The sequence below is a fragment of the Danio rerio genome, chromosome 20, assembly GCF_052040795.2.
Source record: "Danio rerio strain M-AB ecotype USA chromosome 20, GRCz13ab, whole genome shotgun sequence".
NCBI lineage: Eukaryota > Metazoa > Chordata > Actinopteri > Cypriniformes > Danionidae > Danio > Danio rerio.
Genome location: NC_141040.1, coordinates 45,200,315 through 45,214,272, shown reverse-complemented (window position 1 = coordinate 45,214,272; position 13,958 = coordinate 45,200,315). Strand labels below are relative to the sequence as shown.

At 37.6% G+C, this 13,958-nt stretch overlaps 1 long non-coding RNA gene across 1 annotated transcript in view; it reads right to left on the bottom strand.

Moving 5' to 3' along the window:
• Window positions 1-13,958, bottom strand: part of LOC141379422 (uncharacterized) — a 70,080-nt gene that overhangs the window by 23,064 nt on the left and 33,058 nt on the right. The gene's annotated exons all lie outside the window — the stretch shown is intronic.

Below are 13,958 nucleotides of genomic sequence, written 5' to 3'. Positions count from 1 at the left end.
AAAGCACTCGATCCATTTTATTTATATATGTTTTACTCAAACGCATAAACTCTACAGGTGCCTGATAGCTGTGGAACTAATGTTAATCAGATTTACTCTAGTGAAGACATAAAAAACATCATCATAATTTACTTGAGTGTACGCCTTAAATTCTGGCAACCCCCCTTAATATGTGCTGGCGCACCCCACAGGTTCATGGGTTGCTGAATGTGCTGTTATAGCCTGGAAATCAAATGTTTTCAGGGTAAATCGCTTTGTTACTTGTATCCCATGTTTCTTTCATCCTCACTCTCCCCTATACAAGTAAACTTGGCTTGCCTTAATTTTTTTTCTCTCTTCCTCCTCAGGAAGTTTACTTTCCGTCAGCGGCTCAGTGCACTACACCAGACATGCAGGTCATGAATATTAATTGCGTTATGTGATGTTCGCCCTAACTTATTTGCTGAAAGGCCAATGCCGAGCGCTGGTGGGATTACCGGTTATTGCTAAAGCGGCCAGTTGGCACATCCTCAGCTCCTTCAATACCGGACGGTGTCCTTGGAGAAACGGGGCCGTGATATAATTGTGTCAGATTGTTTGAGCCCTGCGGACGGAGGTGACGCGACAGCAGGTTGGATCTCAGAAGCCATCTTGACTGATGAGCCAGAATGAGGCTAATTGAATTGAGGCATAAATCAGCGGATCGAATGAGTGAGGCTGAAAAAGAACTGAAGTTTGGCCGGTGAAGACGAGAGTTGGCTCACGACCGATCTGAAAAGGAGATGATTTGAGGGTACAGCAGGCCATCTGAGAGAGAGACTTCTCTCCTCCCACTAGTCTGGAGGAGAAGCGAACGCTGAGCCGTTCCATTTATCATGTCCCTCGCACCCTGCCATCTTCATTTCTAGACATGGAGTTAAAGTGGCCCAAAAACACTGCAGCAGATGGCCAGAAGCATTGGCACCCGGCCCTGGTCACCTCAGACGACAGGCTGTTTGTGTCCAGCTGCCCTGATCTACACTTTTGCTCCAGTGGTGCGTTCAATCTCTGCTCTGCAGCATCTGCTTTACATCAGACTCATTCTTTTCCTTACATACCCTCATCTGGATGGGATGACCCAGCATGGCGGTAGGGTTGAGTTCACTCCTGAGCTGACCCGTGTTTTAAACCAATCACATCGGCAATGCCAGGTTTGATGACATCATTGCAGTTGAGCGCCAACAGGTATGTCAACCAGCCCTCAAAGCAAAAAACAAAACATGCTGCACAAAAAGCTATTTCCTTTTGAACAGGTTGAACGCATTCAGGGAGATGTGGTTTTCAAAAGGACACAATAAGTGGAAATAATTGTGTGTGTGTGTGTGTGTGTGTGTGTGTTTGTTGAGATTGCTCTGGCTGGATCAAAAGGGAGACAGATGCAAAATAAAAAAGATAAAAAATAGATGTTCAGCGTTAAACTGGAGCAACCCTGTCATAATCCTCACTTTGTCCTTTTGCAACATCTTAGCAAAGAAATAAAAAAGCTGAAGAAATGGCACACGCTCAGAAATGATTTGTATGAATGAAAAGTCACGCAACGGCAGTCTGCCTGGGAAAATAACATAATGCACGTCGTTCTGTTCCATCTTCTTGATCAAATGTAGCAGATAGTAGTAAAAAGGTGTATTTGACAGAGTAATAACATAAAACAAAAAGTGGTCTATGAGAGCAGGCGATAAATAAATGTATTTACAGGACAGTGTTATGGCTCATAAATCATACAAACAGAACAGAATGCTTCTAGTGTGTTCTATGTTTGATTCTTTCTATTGTAAATGCAGTTTTGTTTATAACATAAATGACACCTCGCACTGTTCATCCAAAACTAAAAATTCTGTTTGTGTCTACTTCCCCTCTTTACTTGGTCCAATCATGTTTTACTTTCTTTCATCTGTTAACCACAAAAGAAGATTTAAAGAAAGCTAATAACCTTTTACCACTGACTTCCATAAAATTTTCCCTCTACTAATAAAAAACAAAAAAGTTTTGGAAACACTTGAAGGAGAGACAGTGATAAGTACCTTTTCATTTTTGGGGGAACTATCCCTTTAAAGGGGGCCTATTATGCAAAAATCCCTTTTATAAGGGGTTTACACACAATTGTGAAAAGGAAGCCCTATGTTAACAGTGTCCAGAAGCGCTGTCAACTTCTCTGGGCTCGGAAGCATCCAGGATGGACCATCACATACACAGTGAAAACATGTACTGTGGTCAGATGAATCAGAACTTTAGGTATTTCAGGGAAGAAATGGACGCTGTGTGCTCCGGACTAAAGCCCTATTATGCAAAAATCACTTTTATAAAGGGTTTAGGCACAGTTGTGTAAAGGAAGCCCTATGTTAACAGTGTCCAGAAGTGTCATCAACTTTTTTGGCCTCAGAGGCATCTGGGATGAACCATCACACAGTGGAAACATGCACTGTTGTCAGATGAATCAGAATTTCAGGTATTTTTGGGGAGAAATGGACGCCGTGTTCTCCAGACTGAAGATCTATTATGCAAAAAAGAAATTTATAAGGGCTTTAAACACAGTTGTGTGAAGGACGCCCTATGTTAACAGCGTCCAGAAGCGCTGTTGACTTCCCTGGGCTCGGAAGTATCTGGGATGGACCATTTCACACAGTTGAAACATGTAGTGTGGTCAGATAAATCAGAATTTCAGGTATTTTTGGGGAGACATGGACACTGTGTCCCCCAGACCAAAGACATAAAATCACTTTTATAAGGGATTTAAACACAGTTGTGTGGCAACAGTGTGTAAATATACCCCGCTTCTAATGATAAAAATTCATGAATACAATTTTTTATAATTACATTTTTTAAAAATAAGTCACTTTGACACTTTGATTGACATTCTACCTTTTGTGTCATCAGGGGTAGAAAGCCCCGGCCATTACAGAAAAGATCTTATATTATAGTGACCACCAGTTTTCAAGCCGTAAGCTTGAGCCAAAGATAATGTCAGCAATTAAAAAGCAGTATTCAGTAAATATCAAGTTTTAGGATGCAAAAACAAACACTGTAGTCTCCAAAGACTGCCTTCTCCTGGGCCACATTTGTAGCTCCACCCTCTTTTGTAAAGTGCACATCTCATTTGAACTTAAAGTGACATTTCCCAAAACAGGACAATTTGGATCAAAGCCTAAAAGGAGCAGTGTCAAAGAATTATAAAATATTATTTGCGGGGAATTTTGAGCTGAAACTTCACATATACACTCTCGGGACATCAGATGTATTGGCGTTAAACTCACAAATATATACACACACATATATACACACACACACACACACACACACACACACACACACACACACACACACACACACACACACACACACACACACACATATATATATATATATATATATATATATATATACACACACACACACACACACACACACACACACACACACACACACACACACACATACACACATACACACACACACACACACACACACACACACAATTCTTTTATTATTTTTAACTTGCTTTTAAGTTATAATAATAATAGCATATTACATGTACCACACATACACTTCATTGTAGGTATACAGTGTGCAAAATAAAAGCAGACAGGGTTTGAAAAAATAGAAAGCGCACACAATAAACAACCAAGGGATGCTCAAGGCACTCGATGAGACAAATCAAAGGCACATAAGATGGCTGCAAATACACAAGGGAAAGAGTATAACAAGACCTATAAACCAATGATAAAATAGACTAACCAGAGAACCAGTGACCTGACAAAACTCATAAGACATAAACTACAGCTAAAAGACTTAACAACACATTTAACAAGGACCAGGATAAAAAAAGAGGAGCCAAGAGGAACTAAAATACAACAAGGCTTTGAAGTAAACATAACATCAATGCGAGAGACATAATTAATTATATGAAAAATAAAAATGTATAATAATAATAATAAATTAATTAATTATATAAATTGTAAAAATAATTTTAATTTCATTTAAATTTTCATTCATAGATTTTTTCATCTTCAAATACACATTTCTTTCTGTTTTGCTATTATTTGTTGTCGAAAATTCTTGTGCCTTTTTACAAAATGTAAAAAAAGTCTCTGATGTGCCTAAAATGTGCATGTCAATTGTCAGCTCAAAATTCCCCACAAATAATGTTTGACATCTCTTCAAAACTGCGCCTTTTAGGCTTTGATCCAAATTGTGCCGTTTTGTTGACTGTCGCTTTAAATTTAAATGAGGTTGTGTCTTTTTCTAAATGGGCGGAGCTACACAGCAGATTTTAAACTCTAATGGTAGATGGCTGTTTCTCACTCGGCTGTTTATGCTATAGGAAGAGAGAGATTGTTGCTAATGGGCGGGACTTTCCCTCTTTGATGACACATACAATGGGGGAATGTCAATCAATATGTTTCATCAGATTGTTTTTATGAAGTGTGATCATATAATTTATTATTGTTATTATTATAATTTTACCAATAGAAGCTGTCTATATTCAATTTAAAGCCCTAATAAAAGTGATTTTTTGGAGATTAGGTCCACTTTAATTTTTTAACCAATGGGATTCTTTTAAATTTCTCTACCGGCTCTATAATTACACTGTCAAGAATTTGATTTAGTGATGAAATATTTGTCTTTTATAGATTTAACATAGACACTTACAGAAAAGGACAATAGAGACAGCTTATGTCATCATTGTTGGCATATGCTGGACAATGTTGGTGTTGCTGGATTTTAAGGTTGCCTGAGCTGAAATCAGATGACATGTATGTCAGGTTGTGATAGAGGAAGCATCCATCTATTTCAAACTGAATGCCTCCTGTGCACCAACTGCACAAGCTGGAAATAAACATCATGTGACATACATGTTTCATGGCTAGTAAACTTTTTTAATATTGTTTTTTTCTAGTAAATTATCTGGATAATTTTGCCAAATTTGTACACATACTGTATTTCAGCTCATTAAACTGGAATTCCAAATGTTCTAGCACTGTATTCAAAACTCATTTGTAAATTTAGCCTTTTATAGTAAAGAGTAGTGTTGACAATTTTATTATTATTATATGGTAATATAACCGGCCACTTTATTAGGGACACCTGTCCAACTGCTTGTTAATGCAAATTTCTAATCAGGCAATCACATTGCAGCAACTCGATGCATTTAGGCATGTAGACATGGTCAAGATGATCTACCTCAGTTCAAACTGAGCATCAGAATGGGGAAGAAAGTTGATTTATGTGACTTTGAACGTGGAATGGGTGGTTGAACGTGGAATGGGTGGCTGGTCTGAGAATTTCAGAAAATGCTGATCTATTGGGATTTTCACGCACAGCCATCTCTAGAATTTACAGAGAATGGTCCAAAAATGAGAAAATATCCAGTGAGCGGCAGTTCTGTGGGCGCAAATGCCTTGTTGATGCCAAAGGTCAGTGGAGAATGGCCAGACTGGTTTCAGCTGATATACAACCAAGGTATGCAGAAGAGCATCTCTGACGACCACACCGTGTCCCACTACTGTCAGCTAGGAACAGAAACTGGGGCTACAATTCACGCAGGCTCAATAAAATTGGACCATGGAAGACTGGAAAAACGTTGACTGGTCTGAAGAGTCTCGATTTCTGCTGCTACATTCAGATAGTAGGGTCAGAATTAAGGCAGTTCTGAAGGCAAAAGAGGGTCAAACCTGATACTAGTAAGGTGCATCAAATAAAGTGGCCAGTGAAAGTATTTCTCAATGTACCTCAATATTATAATATAATATAATATAATGTAATATAATATAATATAATATATTATAATATAATATAATATAATATAATATAATATAATATAATATAATATAATACAATATAATATAATTCATACTATAAAATGCTTGTCTTTCATACTAAAAAAGGCTTGTCTTTAAAAAAAAAAAGATTATTCAAATGAATTCATTGTCATTTTCTCAGCACAAACACGCCTCCTTTCTATGCTGATGAAGCTCATTACAGATGTGCATATACTAACCAAACTCTATTTGCTGTGCTGTGCAATTAACATCACACTGTTTCCACCCCCAGACAGCAGGCAGCAAATAGAATTTTATTTAGGAGATTGTTTATTTACATTTTCTATGGATTTTAAGCCAGTTCTGGTGCCTGCATCACGCTGATGCTGTTCAGTTTCAGTAATGTATGCCAGATCACGGCAGGCACTGCATTCTTCAAAAGCCAGTACTGTCGATTCAAGAGGAGGGAAATAACGGATGATAGAAACCTCTGTACCACTCATCCAAATCATAGATCAATAACACCATCCTGCTGTGTCATGGTGCCTTAGTGAATAAATTTGATGTTTTATTAAAAGCAAACCATTGAGCAGATCTTTGACACAGAGGAGCTTGAATTTCCAAAGTTTGCAACATTTTGTTGTTTAAGTACTCTTTTGTACGTTTTGTAATGCAAGTAATGGAGGAATGTTGAATACGTAGGTAATATTTAATTGCATCTGCACTATAGTTGTATACTTTTTTCTTCTTCTTCTTTTTTTATTGCTCTTACTTATATTGTAATGTGTTGTTGAGTTGCCAGAAAGGGGACTTTAAATAACATGTATTATTATTATTAGTGAGAAACTTTGGAGAAAGTTGCTATTTGTAAAGTGCATTGTTTAAAGATAAGGTCTTTGACCTGTAATCATTAGTTTATGAAAAGTGTTTTGTATTTTATTAACATGTGTTTTATAGCAATAATTTCCCTGAAGTTCCAAATAAACTGAAAAATCTGATAAGTACATACTCAATATATATATATATATATATATATATATATATATATATATATATATATATATATATATATATATATATAAAAAGAAATAGTCCTTTACAGTACATGCGGATAAAAATTAAATTAAATTAATAAAACAAAGATTAACATTATAAATACACCTAATATTCAGATAAAGCAAACAGTGGTTTATCTTTCAGGTAGGTATATTAAACAGTATCATTTAAGAAATTGAATGAACAAACAATAAAAAAATAAATGCTTTATTGGACTCTATTTTACGATATAGGTGCAAAGTCTAAAGCGCATGGCACAAAAGCATTAAGGGTGTGTCCAAATCCACTTTTACTATTTTAAGGAAGGTAATATACACTCTTTGTGGTGGCACATGGTCTAACAGAGTTATTGCTTATTCATTCATTTATTCATTCATTTTCTTGTCGGCTTAGTCCCTTTAATTATCCGGGGTCGCCACAGCGGAATGACTGCCAAATTATCCAGCACGTTTTTACCAAGTGTGCCGCAAGCCTACGTTTGAGTGAAGGTTTCGGCCGTTAGATCGCCCCCTGGGGGCTGGCTGCAGTACAAGTCATAAAGCCCGCCTCCTCCGTGTTAATGAAGGAGACTTGAGCCCAAATAAAAAAAAATATTACACTTGCAATAAAATGTCCCGAAAGATAGTTCTGGTCGATTAAGGCACTGGTTATTGTGCTGAAATAGGTGCAGATCTTCATTTTTGTAAACAGTTTGTTTTTAGCAGTAATTTAATGCTGGGCGTGTCATCGTGATTTACAGCTGTGATTGACAGTTTCTCAAAGCGCGGCGTTTGAGCTTCGGCAGGAGACTGAAGTGTTATTATTCGATTTCTGTGTTATTTTACCATGACAAAATGAGTTCAGCAGTAAACTATAGTTTCTGACATACATGATCCTGGTGGAACACTGTTTATTCGCTAAGTTCAGGGCTTTTTTCGGGCTTTATTAGTTTGCTGATACACGCCTAGCCACCCAGATAGCAAAACACAGTTCCGGCTAGATTCTCGCCTGCCGGAGACTTATCTCTTAGAGCTCAGACTGACTAATGTTACCTCTGCTGGACCTACTCCGGATGCCTGGACTCACTGCCCGATTCCAGTCCGAGTCAATCGAGCCAGATGCGGCGGCCGAGCGAGCCGGTGCTGCCGCATGCGAGCCGGAATCAGCCCGCGACGCCGCGAGTAAAGTTATGCGCTGCGGCCTGGAGCTGGCGCGATTGAATATATAAAACCCTCATATTTGTTAACGTTATTACATCCATTTGTGTTGATATGACAGCAAACGCATGCTGAGAAGTTCGGGGGGCGTAGTTGATTTTACATAAAGCGTTTGATTGGAAGCTCGACTCTGCTCATTTTCGCGGCTCCTCCTCTGGCTCCATCAGACAATCCTTCTGCGCATGTCTGGCTCCAATTTCAGCAGTCTTTTGCGACAGTTTGTGCCCGTCAAGCAGGCGTTTTGCCCTCAAGGCGTTCAATGGGAAAAAGGGCTGTCGCGTCGTCCATATTTTTTACAGTCATTGGTTTTTACTCAGCGGATGCCCTTCCAGCCGCAACCCATCTTTGGGAAACATCACACACACACACACACACACACACACACACACACACACACACACACACACACACACACACACACACACACACACACACACACACACACACACACACACACACACACACACACACACACACACACACACACACACACACTCATACTACGGACAATTTAGCCTACCCAATTCACCTGTATCGCATGTCTTTGGAATGTGGGGGAAACCGGAGTACCCGGAGGAAACCCACACGAACACAGGGAGAACATGCATACTCCACACAGCTGGTCTATTGAACAGTCTATTTTAGTTTATTAAAATAACAACGCGCCAGCAATGCGCCTTAACACATCTCTTTTCTATACCAAAACACCCAAGAGTCCACAAAGTGGTGCAAATGGAGTTGCTATTTTAACAACTTGGTGGAAAATGGCAAAATTAAGGTTGCACTGGTCTAAAAATAGCAACACGTCAGGGCAAACCAGGGCAAACACGTCTTGTGCCTTATTGTGCCATGAGTATGATAGGACCCAACTAAACATCAAAAAAATAGTTAACTCAAAAAATGAAATTCTCTCATCATTTACTTAATCTCAAGTTGTTTTAAACCAGAATTGTTGCTTTGTGTGTCTGTGTGTGTGTGTGTGTGTGTGTGTGTGTGTGTGTGTGTGTGTGTGTGTGTGTGTGTGTGATATTTTGAAAAATGTTGGAAACCTGTAACCACTGGCATCCATAGAAGAAAAAAGCAATGGTTACAGGTTTCCAACATTTTTCAAAATATCTTCTTTTGTGTTCAACAGAGCTTAAACTGTCTCAGCTGTGTGGTGCACAGCATATGATATATGTAGTCTGGGCGAGTGTACATATAGCAGGGCTGCCCTCTGGAATGTCTGGTGGGTACTCCAGCTAATACTCATGACAGTTTTAAGAGATTTTTGTCATGTCTTCCAGCGAGTCTTTACAAGTGTCGAGTCCTGTGAAGTAGCTTCAGGTGGAAACTTTTGTTTTGTGTTTACCTTATGATTAAAGTTGTTGCACATCTGCCAGTTTCCGCCTCTGAATGAGCGAGTTTTAGCTACTTGTACATTAAGGTAGCATTCAGACAAAACAAAACAAACTCAAAGAAACTCGACACAAAGGAAGTCATATTATTTGAAGTTACTTTTTACTTTTATTAATAAAAAAAAAAATGTTGAATTAAATAGTACCATTGTACCCACGCTAAATCAGGCATTCGATGAGAATTCACTCCCTGTTGGAACAGACAGAAACTAAGATGGCAGGCCAGAGCCTTACATTCCTGCAATAGAAGTGTTCTCATTGCTTTGAATGCATCGAAGAAAAGAAAAAGGAGATTGTCTTAATTGAAAGTGATTTTTAGTTAACTAATAGGACAAAAGTACAAAAGTAGCAAACACATTGCTTTAATACTTTCATTAATCTGTTTATAGCATTTGGAGCTTTGGGGTCAGGAAATTCTAAGTAGATAATTCATTCATTCATTCATTCATTTATTCATTCATTTTCTTTTCGGCTTACTCCTTTTATTAATCTGGGGTCGCCACAGCGGAACGAAAAGCCAACTTATCCAGCATCAGTTTTACACAGCGGATGCCCTTCCAGCTGCAACCCATCACTGGGAAACATTCACATACACTCATTCACACACATACACTACAGACAATTTAGCTTACCCAATTCACCTGTACTGCATGTCTTTGGACTTGTGGAGCACCCGGAGGAAACCCACACAAACATGGGGAGAACATACAAACTCCACACAGAAATGCCAACTGACCCAGCTGAGGCTCATACCAGCGACCCCATTGCTGTTAGGCGACAGCACTACCTACTGTGCCACCGTGTCGCCCCTCTCAGTAGATAATATTATCCTAAATGATTATATGTGTTTTTGAAGGTAAATGAAGGTGTTTGTTATACAATGCATCATTAATTGCAGAGCTCCTCTACTTAAAAAGAAAAAAAAAACTATGAAGAAAATAAATGCTGCAAGTTCTAAAAGATCAAACCTCAGTCAGGTAAACTTACAAGTAATGCATTATAAATCATAAAAAGTAACTAAGTATTGCAACTAACTACATTTTTGGGTAACAACTTATTTTACTGCACAAGACATTTGGCCAGCGGAGATATTCCAATGGTCGTGCCCAACTGAGTCTGGTTTCTCTTAATTCTTTTTTTCTTCACTTTCGCCAGTTTGTGAAGTTTTTTTCCCTCTCCGCTGTCACCACTAGCTTGCATGGTTTGGGATGGGTAGAGCTACGCATCCATGGATTTGCTCTACAGTGTTTAGACCCTCAGTAGTGACTATTAAACCACACTGAACTGAACTGAACTGAACTGGAACACTAAAAAAACTGAACTACACTGTTCCAATTTACTATGATCTTTTATGTGATGCTGCTTTGACAAAATCTACACTGTAAAAGTGCTACACAAATAAAGGTGAAGTGAATTGAATTGTAATGCAGTACTTTCAAAAGTAACTTTTGAAAAACAAAGTCCCAACCAACAAAACCAACAAAACCTGATTGCACTGCTTTGGTTTTGTCAACTCAAAACTAATGCTGAGTTTTTTCAGCCACCATCATGGTACAGGTTCTGCGTCTTTCAAACACATTCGGATGTTTTGATTGACTCTTCTGAGCATGGACAGACGTCTCTATGTGCAACTCAATGACAGTGTAAACTTCAGCTCTGTACTCAAATCTTCCACCAAGTCACAGATATTTAATTACTGCGTGTCCCAAGCACAGTCTGCTATGAGGAGATCACTGCTGACGTTTATTTTGACAGCCTCATAGCGTAAAGCCATCAAATTGCGAAACAACACTTACTAAATAACTCGAAGTTTGTCATGAAGGGAACATCTTAGTCCACATTTCTGCACATTGACAACTGGCTCATTGAGTGATTCACAGCAATCTCTCTTGTGTTTACTGGGTAAGATCATTCTTCGGTGGTATTGATGTATGGCGTGGTATACTCTGGTAACAGGGGTCAGACAATAAATTTGAAGAGCACTTAAATGGAGTGCTGGGACAGCCAGTAAAACACACCCATCTGCTGCTCACATCACTCATTTTTATGTCCTTGTGTTGGTGCTTTTTACCCTTTCGGAATTAATTCTATGTTTCCAGGGCTTGCGGTTGATTATGATTGCATCTACACGTCACTCTGTAAGTGACAGAAACATGTTAGGTCATTAATTTAAGTGAAAGCTAAATCAAGATTAGCTAGAGATCTCTGAAGTAGTCAACGGGAGAAATCTGACGTACATACACATGGTCTTTGTTAAAAAAAGATGTATTTCTCAATTTCTTAAAGGAGCAAAATTTCTGCAAAAATGTACAGTGTAATGGATGTCCAGTTGAAGTCAGAATTATTAACCCTCCTGAATATTTTATTCCCCCGATTTCTGTTTAGCGGAAAGAAGATTTTTTTTCCAAAACATTTCTAAACATAATAGTTTTATTAACTCATTTCTAATAACTGATTTATTTTATCTTTGCCATGATGACAGTAAATAGTATTTTACTAGATAGTTTTCAAGACATTATTCAGCTTAACGTGACATTTTAAGGCTAATAACATTGGTTAAAAAAATGGTTTTAAAAAATTTTAAAAACTGCTTTTATTCTAGTCGAAATGAAACAATTAGGACTTTCTCTAGAAAAAACAATATTATAGGAAATACAGTCCAAAAAAAAACCTTGCTCTGTTAAACATAATTTGAAAAATATTTGAAAAAAAAAAAAAATTTTTGGCTAATAATTTTTACTTTAACTTTATGAGACTGACTTTATTAGACTTCAAGGTTTTTTAATGAGATTAATGCTTTTATTCTTCAGAAGTGTATTTATTTTCAACAAAGGTGACAGTTAAGATGTTTTTAATGCGTTTAAAATAAGTCATTTTAAGGCATTTTGTGAAACGTTATTTAAATTTAGAACAACTTTAGAATACTTAAATACACTGTAAAACATATAATTTAATTAATATGTTCCACATACACTCTCAGATATAAAGGTACAGGAGCTGTCACTGGGGCACTACCTTTTCAAAAGATACATATTTGTTCCTGAAGGGTCCATAATGGTACCTCAAATGTACTTTATGGGTACATTTGGGTACTAAATTGCACCTTTGAGGTACCACTGTACAAATATGTATCTTTTAAAAAGGTACTGCCTTAGTGATGGCTCCTGTACCTTTATTTCTGAGAGTGTACAGTGTTATCCTGCAACTGTTTTGCAGCATATGAAATGTCCCAAACATTATTTTTAACCGTCCACAATAGGCAAAAAAGTAGTTTTTACTCTCTGATAGTCAAAACATGTTCAAAACAAATTTATATGTTATATGTGCATTAAAAACAGTCAGGAAAAAGCATTTTATGTAAATTCTGACCATGAGTCCACATATATGGACATAATTTGTCTCTAAAAGTACATCATATCAAAAGATGATACTTAGGTTTTATTCTAATTAGGTTCCCAAAAAGCCCAAATAGCAAAGAGAAATAAAAAAATGCATGTAAAAAACACCTTGGGCCTTAAGAGGTTAAATTAAAATAACAAAAAATATAAAGTACAGAAAAAAGGCAATCGCACCGTTTTTATATTTATTTCAAGGGGGCTCAGCTCTTCAATGTTTCTTGCCACCCTTCAGAGAAACACTGAAATTACGGGAGATAAACGGGAAAATACCTTCATGGGATGATAGCGGGATAGAACTGTAAAATACGAGAAAATCCCAGGAAAAACGGGAGGGTTGACAGGTATGTCTGATGCTCATTCATTTTCCTTCGGCTTAGTCCCTTTTTTATCAGGGGTTGCCACTGCAGAATTAACCGCCAACTGTTTTTTATACTGTTAGGAAAATGCCACACAGAAAATGCCAACTGGTCCAACTAAGATTTGAACCAGTGACCTTCTCACTGTGAGGTGACAGTGCTAACCACTGAGCCACCGTGTCACCCGATATGATGCTTCTATGATGGTCAAATTTGTGCTGCATTATATTTTGTACAAACCATGATTTAATTTAGCAAAAGTTATTCTTTTTTTTTCAAAAAGGACACATTAAACTGATCAAAAGTGTCAGCAGACATTTATATGTTGCAAAAGATTCTGTTTCAAATCAGTTCTATTTAGAACTTTCATAAAAATATCACGAAAAGTCAAATGTACATCCAAATGAACTTTTTCCCCCACTATTTATAATAACCATTTTAATGATTGAATACCAAAAATGCTTAAAAAAGCAGCAAAGCATTATATTAACATGGTTACTGGTGGATTTTGTGACAATAATAATAAAAAAAAATTCAGCTTTTAATCACAGCAATAAATTCATTTATTCATTCATTTATGGGGTTACCACAGAGGAATGAACCGCCAACTTATCCAGCATATGTTTGACACAGCGGATACCCTTCCAGCTGCAACCCAGCACTGGGAAACACTCATACACTCTCACACACATACATTATGGCCAATTTAGCTAACCTAATTCACCTATACCACATGTTCTGGACTGTGGACTATACCGGAGCACCCGAAAGAAACCAACGC